Here is a 15,781-nt window from a genome sequence, read left to right on the forward strand (position 1 = left end):
TCTGAGAGGGAGAGAGAGCATGCAAGCAGGGGAGGTACAGAGAGAGAGGGAGAGAGAGAATCCCAAGCAAGCTCCACACTGTCAGTGCAGAGCCTGACACGGGGCTCAACCTCACGAACCATGAGATCATGACCTAGGCAGAAATCAAAAGTCAGTCGCTCAACCCATCCCGGAGCCATCCAGGAGCCCCTCGTGGCGTACTACTCCATATGGCTCTCCGCATCCATACTCCGTGAAATCAGGGTTGCAGCTCTCGTAATCCACAGGGTGGGTATTTACACCACGGAAATCAGTAGACAACGACACGAATTGTTTTCGATGCACTTGGTTGTTAAGCATTTATTAGCATAGCGCGACCAGCACATTCAGAGGGATGCGGGTTAGCACAGGGGGAAGTTCAGGTGATTTCCTAGCTAGCAATGCTAAAGAAAAGTATGTAACTCTTCCTTCTTGCTTTCTCCTCCCCCAGAAGAATGAAAAGCAGGATCAATTCAATTCAGGAAGGGTTCAAATCAATTCAATTTTTGAAGGTGACAGCCTGTGTGTTCGGTGCCGGAGTAGACACTTAGCATGAATGCTTAAAGTTGTTCATGCAAACAATGCCTCTTTCTAGAATCAGGATTAAGTGATTCACAGAAGATTCTTCTATTTCAATGAATCTATTCATCTATAAAGAAATACTTCATACAAGGCCCAGGAGCCAAGATGATTGTTTTTCTCCAGATTGTGGAATTGCAACATCCTTTCTCCAATTTACCATTCAACGCACTCAAGCCATTCAATGTGCCTGTGTGAGCTCTTCCCAAGATGTAAACAGATTTTTGAAATGTAGATAATGGATGTTTGATGGAGTTCATCCTTGTCGCCAGTTAGAGAACTCAAATATGTTAATCTTGACTCTTCTCAGGGATCTAAAGCCATTGTCTTTCATTAAGCCCTATGCTTATAAAAGCTGCTTGAATCAGTCCCCAAGTCGGTGGCCCTGCTTCCTTCCGCCCTCACATGAGTTGCCGTTGTGCATAGCAGGACACGGGAGGAAAGTCACAATCTCGAGGAAAATCCTTCCCTTTATTTTGACCCGTCATCTCTGCTGAACAGCGCCGTAATTTTGGTTTAATCTTGAAAATTATGGCCACTGTTAATTTTCAACTTATTAGAGAGATTCTGTCTGTATGCACAACTGTGGAAGGGGTTTGGAGACCCCACATTAAAGCTGCTATTGATGTGAAATGGTCAAAATCTCTTGGTGGTGTTTACAAAGTGGGGGAGCTGTCATCAGTGAGCCATTAAAGCAGAAACGCTAGGTGGGTTTGACATTTGAAAATCATGTAATTCACCACATCAACAGATAAAAAAGAAACATGATATGATCATGTCAATCAATGTAGAAAAAGCACTTGGCAATAGAAAACATGAACAAACTTCTAGCCAGACAGACCAAGAAAAAAAGATACTGAAGTCATAAATTACCAACATCAGGAACCGAAGAGAGGACATCGTTACAGATTCTACAGTCAGAAAATATACAATAAAGAAGTATTATGGAAAACTTCTACTAATAAATGTGACCATTTAAATTAAATGGAAAAAGTCCCCGAAAGACTACCGAAGCTCACTTTAGAAGAAACAGATAACTGGAATAGTGCTACATCTAGGAAAGAACCGAAAATTGAATTCGTAGTTAAAATTTCGGGCAAAGCAAGTGCCAGCCCCGGATGGCTTCATTAGTGAATTCCACCAAACATTTGAGAAAATAGCAATGTTAATTCTCCATAAACGCTTCCAGAAAATGGAAGATTAGAGGAAATTTTCCAACGCATTTTAGGAGGTCAGAATTACCCTATAACAAAACCAGACAAAGACGTTATGAGAAAAGAAAACCAAAGACCAAATTCCCTCATGATCGCAGATGAAAAATGCTCTTAAGAAACCTAACAATGGGGTACCTGGGTGGCTCAGTCAGTTAAGCGTCCGACTTCAGCTCAGGTCACGATCTCACGGTCCGTGAGTTCGAGCCCCACGTCGGGCTCTGGGCTGATGGCTCAGAGCCTGGAGCCTGCTTCCGATTCTGTGTCTCCCTCTCTCTCTGCCCCTCCCCCGTTCATGCTTTGTCTCTCTCTGTCTCAAAAATAAAAATTAAAAAACAAAACAAAAAAAACAAACAAAAAAGAAACCTAACAAAATTAATCTAGAAATCTAAAAAACAGGATAATGCATCGTGACAAAGATAAGGATGTCTGTTGTCACCACTTAAAACCCTCACTGGCTCTTCTGGCCAGTGAACTATGGGAAGAAAAATAAATTGAACACATACGATTTAGAAAAGGAGCAGTATAGCTGTCTTTATTTAAAAAGAACATGACTGTGTTTGTAGAACGTCTTAAGAAATGTAGAAAAAAAGAGCCTCAGAATAAGTGAGTTTAGTAAGATTATAGGACGCGAGGACAATGTATACACAAATTAATTATCCAACTTGGTCTCCAGTCCAGACCAGAAGGGATAAGCTCCTTTCTCTCTGCTTCTGCCCACTGAGAACAATCAGGACCTTGTAAATAACAGAAAGGGAAACTAAGAGAACCTTGAAATATGGTAAAAAGAAGTCATGTTGGCTTGGAACCCTGGGACTGGAGGAACAATACAACAGCAGGCTGTTTCCTGACCCCCTTCTTCACCCAACAAAACAAAGTGCCCCGGGCCTGGTGTTCCCCAACCCTCAAGCCATAACACGAGGCAGACCCATTCTTCTTCCGGCTAGAGTGGGATTCCCAACCGTAATGCCAGGTGAGTCCAGAAGCACCAGCAAGGGGGATCAATCAGGAGCCCACCCTTAAAAATGGCTAAGGAGCATTCTTGAAACAGAAAGGAAAGGATAAACGAAGGAATATTGGAAGATCGGGAAGGAAGAAAGAAAACAGAAATAGGAGAAAAAATGGCTACATAAAATAGGCTCTCCTCCTCGTGACTTTTAGAAATTACATTCAATGGTCAAAACAAAAATCATCCGATATTCTAAACAATCAAACTTAAGTGCAGGGAAGTCAAAAAGGCTTAAATGAAGGTAAAATATCCATACTTCACCCAAAGTAGTAAAATGATGAAACCAGCAGATCGCAATGAGTCGCATATGTATATTTTAATGCCCGGAGGAAACTATACGAGGGAATAAGAAAACTATACCCCAAATACACTCAGATCCACTATAAATAAATCAATGTGAAATCCTAAAAAATTTTAAGTAATCTAGAAGAAGGCATGAAAAGAAAAAAGAGAAGAAATAAACAGGAAACAAACTATACAACGGCAGAGCTAATCCCTAGTATATAACCATTTTCCTTTAAGGTAAACGGACTAAACATACCTCAGAAAAGGGCAGGAACTAACTGAGTGAATAAAAAACCCCAAACCCTCTCTAAACCCGAGACACTCATCTCAAATTCAACACTGGTAAACTGTAAGTAAAAGGATGGAACATGATATACCATGGAATCATTTTTTAAAAGCCGTGGGTGATTATACAAATACCAAATTAAGTAGATTTCAGGGCACAGAAAATCATTAGAGATGAAGAGGGATATATAAAAGAGGAATATTGCATGATAATTAAAGGACCAATCCACTGGGAAGACACAGCGATCCTAAATGTACACGCGCCAAACAACATAGCCTCCAAATATATAGTGCAAAAACAACAGATTTGAAAATCCTAAGTTATGCTAGGAGACTTCAACGTCCCCTTCTCAGACACTGATAGAACTACCCAAGAAAAAATCAGCAAGGATATATGAAGAATAACACTACCAACACGATGTGCTGGCAGATTCAGCATCAGAGCTGAATGCTTACTGTGTCCTCGCGGGGCAGAAGGGGCAAGGTGGCCATCTGGGGTCTCTTTAAGGACGCCACTCCCGTTCACGAGGGCTCCACCCTCATGACATAATCACCTCCCCAAAATCTCCCCTCCTTATGCCATCCCATGGTGAGCAAAGATTTCAACATGTGAATTTTGGGCATTCATATGTTGGACACAGACATTCAGTCCATTAAAATCCTGCTGACTTCAGAAGGGCAAGGGAACAGTGTTAACAACTCGTATGTTAAAATTGACAACTTACAGGGGTGCCTGGGTGGCTCAGTCGGTTGGGCGTCTGACTTCGGCTCAGGTGATGATCTCGCGGTCCGTGAGTTCGAGCCCCGCGTCGGGCTCTGGGCTGACAGCTCAGAGCCTGGAGCCCGTTTCAGATTCTGTGTCTCCCTCTCTCTCTGACCCTCCCCCGTTCATGCTCTGTCTCTCTCTGCCTCAAAAATAGATAAACGTTAACAAAAATTAAAAAAAAAAATTGACAACTTACATGAAATGGACCAATTCCCTGAATAGTGCAAACTACCACAATTCATCCAATATGAAACAGGTAATTTGGTTTTGTAACTATGAAGGGAATTGAGTTTATAATTTAAAATGTCTTGAAAGAAGGAAACTTCAGGCCCAGCTGGTTTAACTGGAGAATTCTAGTAAACATTGTATAAACCAATTCTACACGTTCTTTTCCAGGAAACACAAGATGAAGCATTTTCCCCCTCATTCTCTGAGGCTGATACCAAGTGTAGACAAAGACAGTTCAGAAAAAGAAAAGTCGCAAACCAGTATTCCTCATGGACAGAGATGCAAAGATTCTTGACAAGTATTAGCAGACAGAATTGATCAACATTTAAGAGTTGCACACCATAACCAAGTGGGATTTATTCTAGATATGCAAGCCTGGTTCGTATTTAAAAAGCAGTCACTGTAATCCACCATGTTGACCTGCTAAAGAAGAGAAATCATATGACCATATCAATTGACGTGGAAAAATCGTTTGACAAAATTTACCTCTGCCCCTCCTCTACTCACGCTTACACACTCTCTTTCAAAAAAATAGATAAATAAAATTTAAAAAATAATTAAAAAGCCACCCCCCCCCAAGTTATATACTAAATAATTTCATTTAAATAATATTCTTGAAATAAGATTATGGAGATGGAGAACTGATACTGGTTGTTGGGTGTGAGGGTTGGGGAGGGGAGGTAGTTGTGGTTATAAAAAAGCAACACAGGGGCGCCTGGGTGGCTCAGTCAGTTAAGCCTCCGACTTCGACTCAGGTCACGATCTCGTAGCCCGTGAGTTCGAGCCCCGCGTCGCCCTCTGGGCTGATGGCTCGGAGCCTGGAGCCTGCTTCTGATTCTGTGTCTCCCTCTCTCTCTGCCCCTCCCCCGTTCATGCTCTGTCTCTCTCTGTCTCAAAAATAAATAAACGTTGAAAAAAAAAAGAGCAACACAAAAGGGGCGCCTGGTCGGCTCAGTGGGTGGAGCATATAACTGATGGTCTCGGGATGGTGAGTTCAAGTCCCACGTTGAGGGTAGAGATCGCTTAAAAATAAAACCTTTACAAGAAAAGGGCAACACAAAGGAATCCTTGTGCTGTTAAAATTGCTTTCTCCTTTGAGTGCGGTGAGGGTTACACAAACCTACATATGTGATAAAACGGCAAGGACATGCATGTGCACGCACATGTGCACACTCACGCATGCACACACATGCACGTGCACCCACACACAAACAAGCGAGTACAAGTAAAACTGAGGAGATCTCAGTCAAATTGGTGAGTTGTATCTCTGTCACTATCCTGGTTGTAGTATCGTAACTACAGTTTTGCAAGATGTCACCATTGAAGAAAACTGGGTGAAGGGTAGAAAGAATCCCTGTTTTATTTCTTATAGCTGCACATATATCTACAAGGATCTCTAAACAAAGAACTTAATTTAAAAAGCCAACTGTTTTTCATTTTATTACCAATGAATGATGGGAAATTGTGCCAGAATAATAATTATATTTACGGTGACATCAAGATATGAAATAAAAATGAATCTGACAAAAGTGTGCAAGATGTGTACCCTGAAAGCTACAAAACGTTGCTGAGAAAGATTTTTAAAAAATCTAAATAAAGGCACCTGGGTAGCTCAGTTGGTTGAGCATTCAACTCTTGATTTTAGCTCAGGCCATGATCTCAGGGTCGTGGGATCAAGCCCCATGTCAGGCTCTGTGCTGAGCATGTAGCCTCCTTAAGATTCTCTCTCTCTTTCTCTGTCTTCCCAAGTCCATCTCTCTCTAAAATAAAAAAAAAAAATCTAAATAGAGCAGAGAGATATCATGTCAATTGGTTGGAAGATTCAACATTATTATGGTGTCACTTTTCCCAAATTGTACAGATTCAATGGAATCCTTACCAAAATCTCAGAAAACTCTTTTGTGGTAATGGTTATCCCGATCCTGAAGTTTGTGTAGAAATGGAAAGGTCTAGAATAGCCAAAACAATTTTGAAAAAGAAGAATTTGGATGACTTCACATTACCCGATTTCAAGACTTACCACATTAATCAAGACAGTGGGGAACTGGCATAAAGGACAGACACAGAAATGTGTGGAATAGAAGAGAGAGTCCAGAAATAGACCCATGGGGTCTGCATTTCTTCAACATTACAAAATGCAATTTAATCGGAAAATAATAACATTTTCAGAAAATGCCGTTATAGCAAGTGGATACCCTCCCACACACAAATGAACCTGAACACTTTCATCATATATAAAAATTAACTCAAAATGGATCATAGACCTAAATTTAATAGTTAAAACTACAAAATGAGAAGAAGATCTTCACGACCTTGGGATCGACGATAGGGTAGCAAAAGAATGATCCATAAAACTAAAAAAGTTGGAAAACTGGACTCCAAAATTAAAACCCATTGCTTTTCAAAAGACAGAGTTAAGATAATGAAAGCATGCCACAGCCTGGGAGTAAATATTTACAACACAGAGCTCTGACAGAGGATTTGTATCCAAAATATATAAAGACTGCTTCAATTCAAAAATAAAAAGACAAACAAACAAGAGGCATAGGTTATAGTTAAGCATACACTTCTATGACCTGTAAGTTGCACTCTTAGGTATTTTCCCAAGAGACATGCCATCAAAAAAAGATAGGCAAATAGCAAATTAAAAAAATGAAAGTTACTCAATATCATTAGTTATTAGGAACAGTGAGTTAAAAATATGAGATACACAACCACTGAAATGGCTAGAAAGACTGGCAATACAAAGTGTCGGAGATGGTAGGGGTCAAGTGCAACCCACCCTCAGACATTGCTGGTGGCAGTGGAGGATGGTAACAACTTTGGAAAAGAGTTTGGCAGCTCCTTGTAAAGTTAGCCATACATATACGGCCTAGTAATTGTATTCCTAGGTATTTCCCTCAGATAAATGAAAACATAAGTTCACACAAAGACTTAAATACAAAAGTCCGTATCAGCTTTATTCGTCATAACGCAAAACTAGATGCAACCCAAGTGTCCATCAACCAAGGAATGGTAAACACACTGTGGCATACTCATGCAATGGAAAAGAAGGGGCGTGGTTACACACGACAGCAGGCGTGAATCTCAGAATAATTAATTGGTGTGAAAGAAGTCAGACACAAGACAACACCTACTGCATGGGTCCGTTTATACGGAATTCTAGAGAAACATTATAGCAATACAAAGCAGATCAGAGTTTGTGCTAGGGGCCAGAGGATGGGAGAGGAGATTGGCTATAAAGGGGCGTGCTGGTGTGCTACATCGTAATTGCGGTCATGTGTTACACGTTGTGTACAATTGTCCCAAATCATTAAATAGTACACTTTACATTGATTAATATTTCTATATGTAAGCTTTACCTCAGTAAACCTGATATAATTAATGATCTCTAATTAAAGGCATTTGAGCTACCAAGGTAGTGAAGAAGGATGGGCATTCTCAATGAAGGAGGAAATCTAGAATCGACAGGCATCAGTAGGGCCTGAGGTAGCATGGAACTGCCCGAGGAAGACAAGGGGTTGACAGTCCTCCTGCTGCAGACAGACACACACATACACACACACTCACAGTACAATGTGGTAAGTGCCAGTCAAAGCATGTGGTGTGCATGAGGACCGCATACCCTAATTAGCAGTAGGATTTTTCAATTTTTGTTTTAAATTTTTTGTTAATGTTTATTTATTTTTGAGACAGAGAGAGACAGAGCATGAACGGGGGAGGGTCAGAGAGAGAGGGAGACACAGAATCCGAAGCAGGCTCCAGGCTCTGAGCTGTCAGCACAGAGCCTGATGCAGGGCTCGAACTCATGGACCGCGAGATCATGAGCTGAGCCGGTCAGACACTCAACGGACTGAGCCACCCAGGCGCCCCTCAATTTACATCTTATAGCAACCTTGTTGAGGTATAATTTCCATTCCATAAACCGCTTCTGTAAATTGGATGTGTTTTAGTATATTTGTTCAATTGTGCAACCATCACCACAATCCATTTTTTGAAAACTTCCATTACTCTAAGAATTTTCCTCATTGCTTTTTGCAGACTGCTGTTCCTCCAAACCCCAGCCTTGGGCAACCACCGACCTCCTTTATGCCTCAGTATTTTGCCTTTTCTAGAAATTTCATATAAATGGAATCACATAATATGTCATCTTTTGTATCTGACTTCTTTCATTTTAGCATAATGTCTTTGGGATTCACCCATATTGTTGTACGTTTCAGTGGTTGGTTCATTTTTTTTTTTTTTTTTGGATGGTATCCCATTGAATATCACATTATCCCCTGACCAGTTAATGGGCATTTAGATTTTTCCAGGTTGGGGCTATTTGAATAATGCTGCTCTGAAATGCTGGTCCAAATCTTTGTGTGGACATATGCTTTCATTTCTCTTGTGTCCAGACCCAGGAGAGCGATGGCCGAGGGCACGGGGGAGTGTGTCCAACCTTTAAAGAAGCTAACTACATGGTTTGCAAAGTGGCTGCACCATGTCACATTCCCACCATCGTCCTCTGAGGGTTCCAGTCTCTCCACGTTGACGTAGTGGAAATTCTTCAATCCTGACCATCCTGGTAGGTAGCTGGGGAAATCTTGCTGTAGGGTTAACGTGCACGTCTGTAGTGATTAGTGATGTGACGCATTTTCCACGTGCGTACTGGCACATATTATCTTTGGCGAAGCATCTACTCAACTCCTGTGCCCATGCTTTCATTGGGTTGTTTTTTCTCTTATGTCTGGCTCTAAGACTTCTTTATAAATTCTGAATACAAGTCCTTTATCAATGCATGAGTCACACCTATTTTCTTCCTGTCCCTGGCTTGTCTTTTCATTTTCTTCATAGAGCGTCTTGAAGAGGAAACTTTTTAAACTCTGATGAATTCCAATTACATTTTTTTTTCCTGTTTTGAATCCTGCTACCAGCTTTTTGCCTAGTCTGAGATCACGAAGATTTTTTTTGTGCTTTTCTCTGTCGATGTTATAGTTTTAGCTCTTTATATTCAGCCAATTGTGTGTGGTATGAAGTAAAGGTCCAACTTAAATCTTTTGCATATGGACATTTAATTATTTTAGCACAATTTGTAGAAAAGACCATCCTTTCCCTCACCAAATTCCCATGGCACTTGTGTTGAAAGTCAATAGAACACATATTGTGTGGATCTGTTTCTGGATACTCTATCTTATTCCACTGATCTATGATATGTCTGCTCTGGCTCCAATACCACACTATCTTGATTACTGTAGCTTTAAGTAAGTTTTGAAATCAGGTAATGTAAGTCCTCCCACTTTGTGTTCTTTTTTATTAATTGGTTAATTCATTTGAGAGAGAGACAGAGGGAGGGAGAGGGGCAGAGGGAGAAAGAAAGAGAATCTATGCGCAGCACAGAGCCTGATTCCGGGCTCGATCCTGGGATCCTGGGATCAAGAGTTGAGTGCTCAACTGACTGAGCTGCTCAGGCGCCCACAAAGAACTTTGTTCTTTTTTAATATTATTGTATTTATTCAAGATTCTTTGCATATTCGTGTACACTTTAGAACGAGAATGCCAATTTCTATGGAAAAAAATAAGCCTGCTGGTACTTTGGTAGAGATTGCATTGAATCAGTAGATCAATTCAAGAAGAACAGAACTCTTACTGCGAGTCTTTCATCCGATGAACCTGACATAAGACTTTAATTTTCTCTCAGCAAAGTTCTGTCGTTTTCAGTGCGCTTGTCTTGTGCTTCTTTTGTTAAGTGTATTCTTCAATATTTTATTGTACAGAAGTGCAACTGATTTTGTATATTGATTTTATATCCTGAAACCTTGGTAAACTTATTACTTCTAGATCTAGTGACATTTCCTAGGGCTTCTATATAAACTTTAATGTTTTCTGCCAATAACGATAATTTGACACCTTTCCACCCAATATGTATACTGTTAATATTTCCCCCACTTTATTGCCATGGTTACATGTTGAGCTCATTCACAATTTAATCTTACAGTCTCGTGTCAGCTGTAGGATTTTTATAGACACCCTCTGTGAGGTGCTGGCAATTTCTTGTGTGTCCGAGTTGGTTGAGAATTTTTACCACGGAAGAGTATTTGATTTTGTTAAATGCTTTGTGTCTACTGGAATGATCGTATGTATTCACTCTATCTGTTAGTATGGTAGTTTGCATTAATTGATTTTCAGATGCTAACCCAACCTGTATCCTTACAAGGTTATACACCACTTGGCCAATCAAATGTCCTTACTTGATGTGGGTCCGTTTAGATCATCTCTTCTTCAATCAGTGTTGACTATGTCTTTTTAGTAATGTGTCCATTTCATTCTGGTTTGGGGGTTTGTTTACACACAATTGCTTATAGTATAAATCCAGAATCTGTTAAATGTCTTTAGAGTCGGTGGTGACATTACTTTTACAAATCTTGATTTGGGAATTGGTATCTTCTCTCTTGTTTTCTTATTCAGTCTACCTAAGGGCTTATTATTTTGTTGATCTTTTCAAGAAAACATTTGTTTTATTGATTTTCTGTATTGATCTTTTATTGTTTTCACTGATACCTGAGTTAATCTACGTGATTGCCAATTTCCATATGTTGTGCTTTCATTTTCATTCAGTTCAAGATATTTTTAATTTGGTTTGTGACTTCTCCTTTGATCCATGAATCATTTAAAAGATATAGTATAACTTCCAAATATTAAACCCTTTTCCGCATTCATTTTTCTGGCTGATTGCCAATTTAATTCTATTTTGGTCATAAAACATCCTTTATGTGATTCTGAGTCTTTAAAATTTAGTGATAGTTGTGTGGTAAGCTACTGGTCCCCCTAAAGATACCCAGGTCCTAATCTGTGGAATCTATAAATGGAAACAGAGTCTCGGTGCATGTGATTACATTAAGCATCTGAGGGTATCCTGGACAACGCAGTCACACGAGTCCTTGTGAAATGAGGACACAGAAGAAGAGGTGATGTAAATGGACACATACACCCAAGCGAGGCAGCCCCCAGCTGAGGCATCCGGTGGCCACGGGAAAATGGAAGTCGTGCGGACAGATTCTTCCCTAGAGCCTCTGGAGGAAGCATGGCCTCCAGACATACTGATTTCAGACCTCGGGCCCCCAGAACAGAATAAACCTCTGGTATTTTAGGCTCTGGCATTCGTGGCAACCTCTTACAACAGCCACAGGAAACCAACACAACTTGCTTTTTGACCTGGCAGGGGGACCGTCCCACAGGATGTTCCCGTGGTCTTGAGAGGAATGTGTATCCTGCTGCTTTGAGGGGAGGGGTGTTTCACAGACGTCCATTAGGTCAGTTGGTTGATAGTGTCATTCAAGCTTTCTGTGTCCTTCCTGATTTAAAATTTTTTGTTGACATTTATTAATTTTTGAGAGACAGAGGGAGACAGCACGTGAGCAGGGGAGGGGCAGAGAGAGAGAGAGACGGACAGACAGACAGACACAGAATCTGAAGCAGGCTCCACGCTCCGAGCTGTCAGCACAGAGCCCCATGAAGGGCTCGAACTCGTGAACTGTGAGATCATGACCTGAGCCGAAGTTGGAGCTTAACCGACTGAGCCACCCAGGCGCCCCTTTGTCTTTCCTGATTTTATTGGAATCTTCAACTCTAATTGTTGAATTGGCTATTTTCTCCTCTCAATTCTATGAATTCCTGTGTCTTGCATTTTGGGACCCTATTGTTAGATGCATTTATACTTAATAATTGTTATATCTTTCTGATGTTTTTACTTCTTACTTTTTTTTTTTTTTGGTTTTCTAGTATTTCTTATTTCAAAATCTATTTTGTCTGATTTTGGGGTAGCCACCTCAGTCCTCCTCGGCCTCTGTCTGCACGCACCTATGGGATCATTTAAAAAATTTTTTTTAAATGTTTTATTATTTATTTCTGAGAGAGAGACAGAGACAGAACGCAAGTGGGGGTGGGGGACGGGGACAGAGAGAGAGGGAGACACAGAATCCGAAGCAGACTCCGGGCTCCGAGCTGTCAGCACAGAGCCTGACTTGGGGCTGGAAGTCACGAACCGTGAGATCATGACCTGAGCCGAAGTTGGATGCTTAACCGACTGAGACACCCAGGCGCCCTAGGATCATTTTTTTATTATCCATTTATTTATTTCTACGAACCTAGAACATGTCTCTCACAGTCTTGAGGGACCTTGCTGACTTGCCTGATGCACTCTGCTGAACACGCTCTGGCAGAGAAACAGGTCTCAGGCCCCGCTGTTTCTCAGACGCTTCCCCCATCTCCACGCTTTCCTGCCTCGATTCCCCATGCCCCGTGTCCTTCCTGATTCTTTGTCCAGAGCAACACTGCTGTCTCATCCTGGGAGGTAGTGGTAGGAGGGTGTGGAGGGTGAGGAAGAGCATCCCGGGGTCTAAATGCTCCCCACACAGATCTAGCCATCCGATCTGTGGACCCAGCCCGGCCCCGCACGTGGTACATAAGACCCCTGAGCCGTTCAGACTCTGCCCAGAAAGTGATTTTCTGCCTATTGGCATTGTCCTGTCCAGGCACCATAGGTTGAAAATGGGTTTCCCTCTCTAAATCAGTTACCAAACTATTCTCTGTGTTCCTAGCTCGCAAAAATCTGTCGAAACCCCTTGTTTTTCCATCACCTTCTGCACACAGCTTCCACCGCAGGGTCAAAATGACTGCTGGAGCTCTAGCCGCCACATCTGTGCCACATTCAGCAAGGAAGAGAAGGACACGGGGGAGGCACCCCCCTCTCTTTATAGAGACATCTCTGGAGGCCCCACCTGACACGCTGGTCTGCTCTTACTGCCCAGGGCCTGGCCACACGGCCGCACTGAACACAGTGAGAAGTGGGGTCTTTATTCAAGACAACTCATGGTTTTCAACCGGAAGTTGGGAGTCTACTGCCAAAGAAACAGTGGACAGGGACTGAGGGACTTCTCTCCGTCTGTCACACTCAGGATGACAGCAGTTTTTAAAAACTAACTCAGCACCTAACGAGCATGGCTCTTCATTGGAGTCTGCACACGGGGGCCAACAGAGGCGAGTGGCACCTACAGAGTACACGTTTTTGGTGCTTAGTGAATTTTTGTCAAAAGGATGAATGGACTTGAATAAACCACCGGCCTGAGGAGAAGGCCGGTTTCCTGTGTTTACTATAACCTGGGACAAGTGATCACATCCGTTATTTTCCTGTATCGAGTTCATCAACAAGTAGAAAATATCACCCTGCCTCTGACATTCCGTCTTCCGTCTTCTGTCTTGCTGCCATATTGTATTTGACCCCCTAGTCAGTGCCAAGTGCAAAGACTGAGAGACCAGACAGAGAAATAGCTAGAAGTATTTGTTTGACTCACACATACCCACGAAGCCTCCCCCAGTGCAGAACCAGTGACAAAATAAGCACTAGCCGACCAGCCTTTGTCCTTGACCTTGAACCAGAAGCCATGGTTCTCATGTCTGGCATTTTTCAAAGAGGTCGAAGCAGCTCTGTTTAAAAGAGCTGCCTGCCGTGGGATAAATAATCATTTTTATTACAGGGACTTAGCGGTGAGCCTGAGAGCAAAGTTGTTCATGAGCAGAGCACGGGGAGAATGCCGGAACGTTCCGTCCGCCACAGCGCACACGATACTGCTGAGAGACAACGGTGGTTCTCGAGTTACCGTAAAGATGTGAGAGCTTAGTAAGTTACCTCCAGTGTTCCTAAAATCCTTCTCTTTGAATTAAATTTTTGAGAGAGAGAGAGAGAGGAGAGAATCTTAAGTCCACCCCACTCAGCGTGGAGCCCGAGACGGAGCTCAGTCCCACGATCCTGAGGTCATGATCTGAGCAGAAATCAAGAGTCAGATGCTCAACCGACTGAACCACCCAGGCGCCCCGTCCTTCCCTTTGAAGAGAAGAAGAGGAGAGGAGAGGAGGGACTGGACAGGGAAGGTAGTTTGTTTAACCCACAGAGACATGTTCGTGTGTGCCTGTGCAACTTTTCTTTACGCTTGCCATAAAGATCAAAACAAAGACCCTTTATTCGTTCTGAAAATACCTGTTACACAGGAGTACTGTTAGGAGCTCATGATCTGGTGGTGGTAAAAGAGGCAGTTAGCAAGTAAGCAGTAAATAGCAAGTAAATACCGCTGAGCGGTAGGAGGGGAGTGGTGAGTGGGGTGGCTACGGGGAAGGCGGGGGCCTCTCTGGGGAAAGCACCTTCCATCAGAGACCTGATGTTTGATCACAAGCTGGTCATGCAGAGTGAATGTGAAGGGGTAGAGAGGGGGCAGGGTGAGTTCCAGGCCGATGGGTGCACACGGCAGAGGCTGCTGGGACCGGGGTGAAGCCCGCGGGGCAGGTGGCAGAGCTGGGACCTCTGTCCCGGTCTGAGACCAGAGAGGGGTCTGGGGCCACCTCGAGGACAGACTTGCTGGCCCCGGGAAGGAGCCTGGGCTGCATGCCAGGTGGTGGCAGTGACGGGTGGGGAGCGCAAATGTTTACTCCGCCGACACTGCCCACGGCTCCTGGAGGTGGAACGAGCTTTGCGAGCGAGGCAGGGCTGCTGAGGTAGTTGAGGCCAGAGATGACGGCAGCTTTGATGAGTAGCTGCAAGATAGAAAGATGTGGAAAGAAAATACATCCTGGCGGGGGGCCAAGAGCATTTGGCCGTAGTGACGAAAGTGTTTGCGGTAGAACCGTCATTTAAGGCTGGATTTGTTCTCCTGTTTGTTACCCGAAAGCCGCTTTGGGAAACCGCCCTGTAGACGGAAGGGGAGAGATGACGTGGGCCATAGTGTCCAAGGTAGGGGGGATTGGCTTCAGCATTCAGAGCCATATCCCTTACCTAACAAATGAGACAAAATGATCATTTTAGGAAGTATGACTTCTCGTGACTCGGTAACACGTTACAGAAAATGACTGTAACTCAGAAGTACCGATTCCAGACCCAGGAGCCCAGTGTTGGTTATTAAATGCGAGTGCGTGAGTGACCTTCAGGGCCTTCCAGAACATGAGGTCTCTGGCGGGCATCTCCCCTCTTGACCTCGCGACATTTGCAGATGCCAGACAAGGGAGGTGGGAGGCGGGTGGATCCATGAGGTGTGCAGAAACTTCTGTCCCTCGAGTGGCAAAAACAGAGCGTGCACAACAGATCCTGAAAACATGAGAACGGCCACAAACATTTACTGAACACCGACTATTCGTTTACCCAAATAGCCTGCTTGGACTAGCGGACATAAACATAGGCAGCTAATGGTGTCACGAAGGGCAAAGGACAAGTCTTGAAGCGAGAGGACTACGTTGTCAGCGGCACATGAAAATTAGACCGTTTGTATATTAGTCGCACCTGCTCTGCACACAGAACAAGATTGACAACTGCTCTAGACTGAATATTTGTGTCCCTCTAAAATTCACATGCTGAAACCTAACCTCCAAGGTGAA

This window comes from Panthera onca, chromosome D4, assembly GCF_046562875.1.
Source record: "Panthera onca isolate mPanOnc1 chromosome D4, mPanOnc1 haplotype 2, whole genome shotgun sequence".
Classification (NCBI taxonomy): domain Eukaryota; kingdom Metazoa; phylum Chordata; class Mammalia; order Carnivora; family Felidae; genus Panthera; species Panthera onca.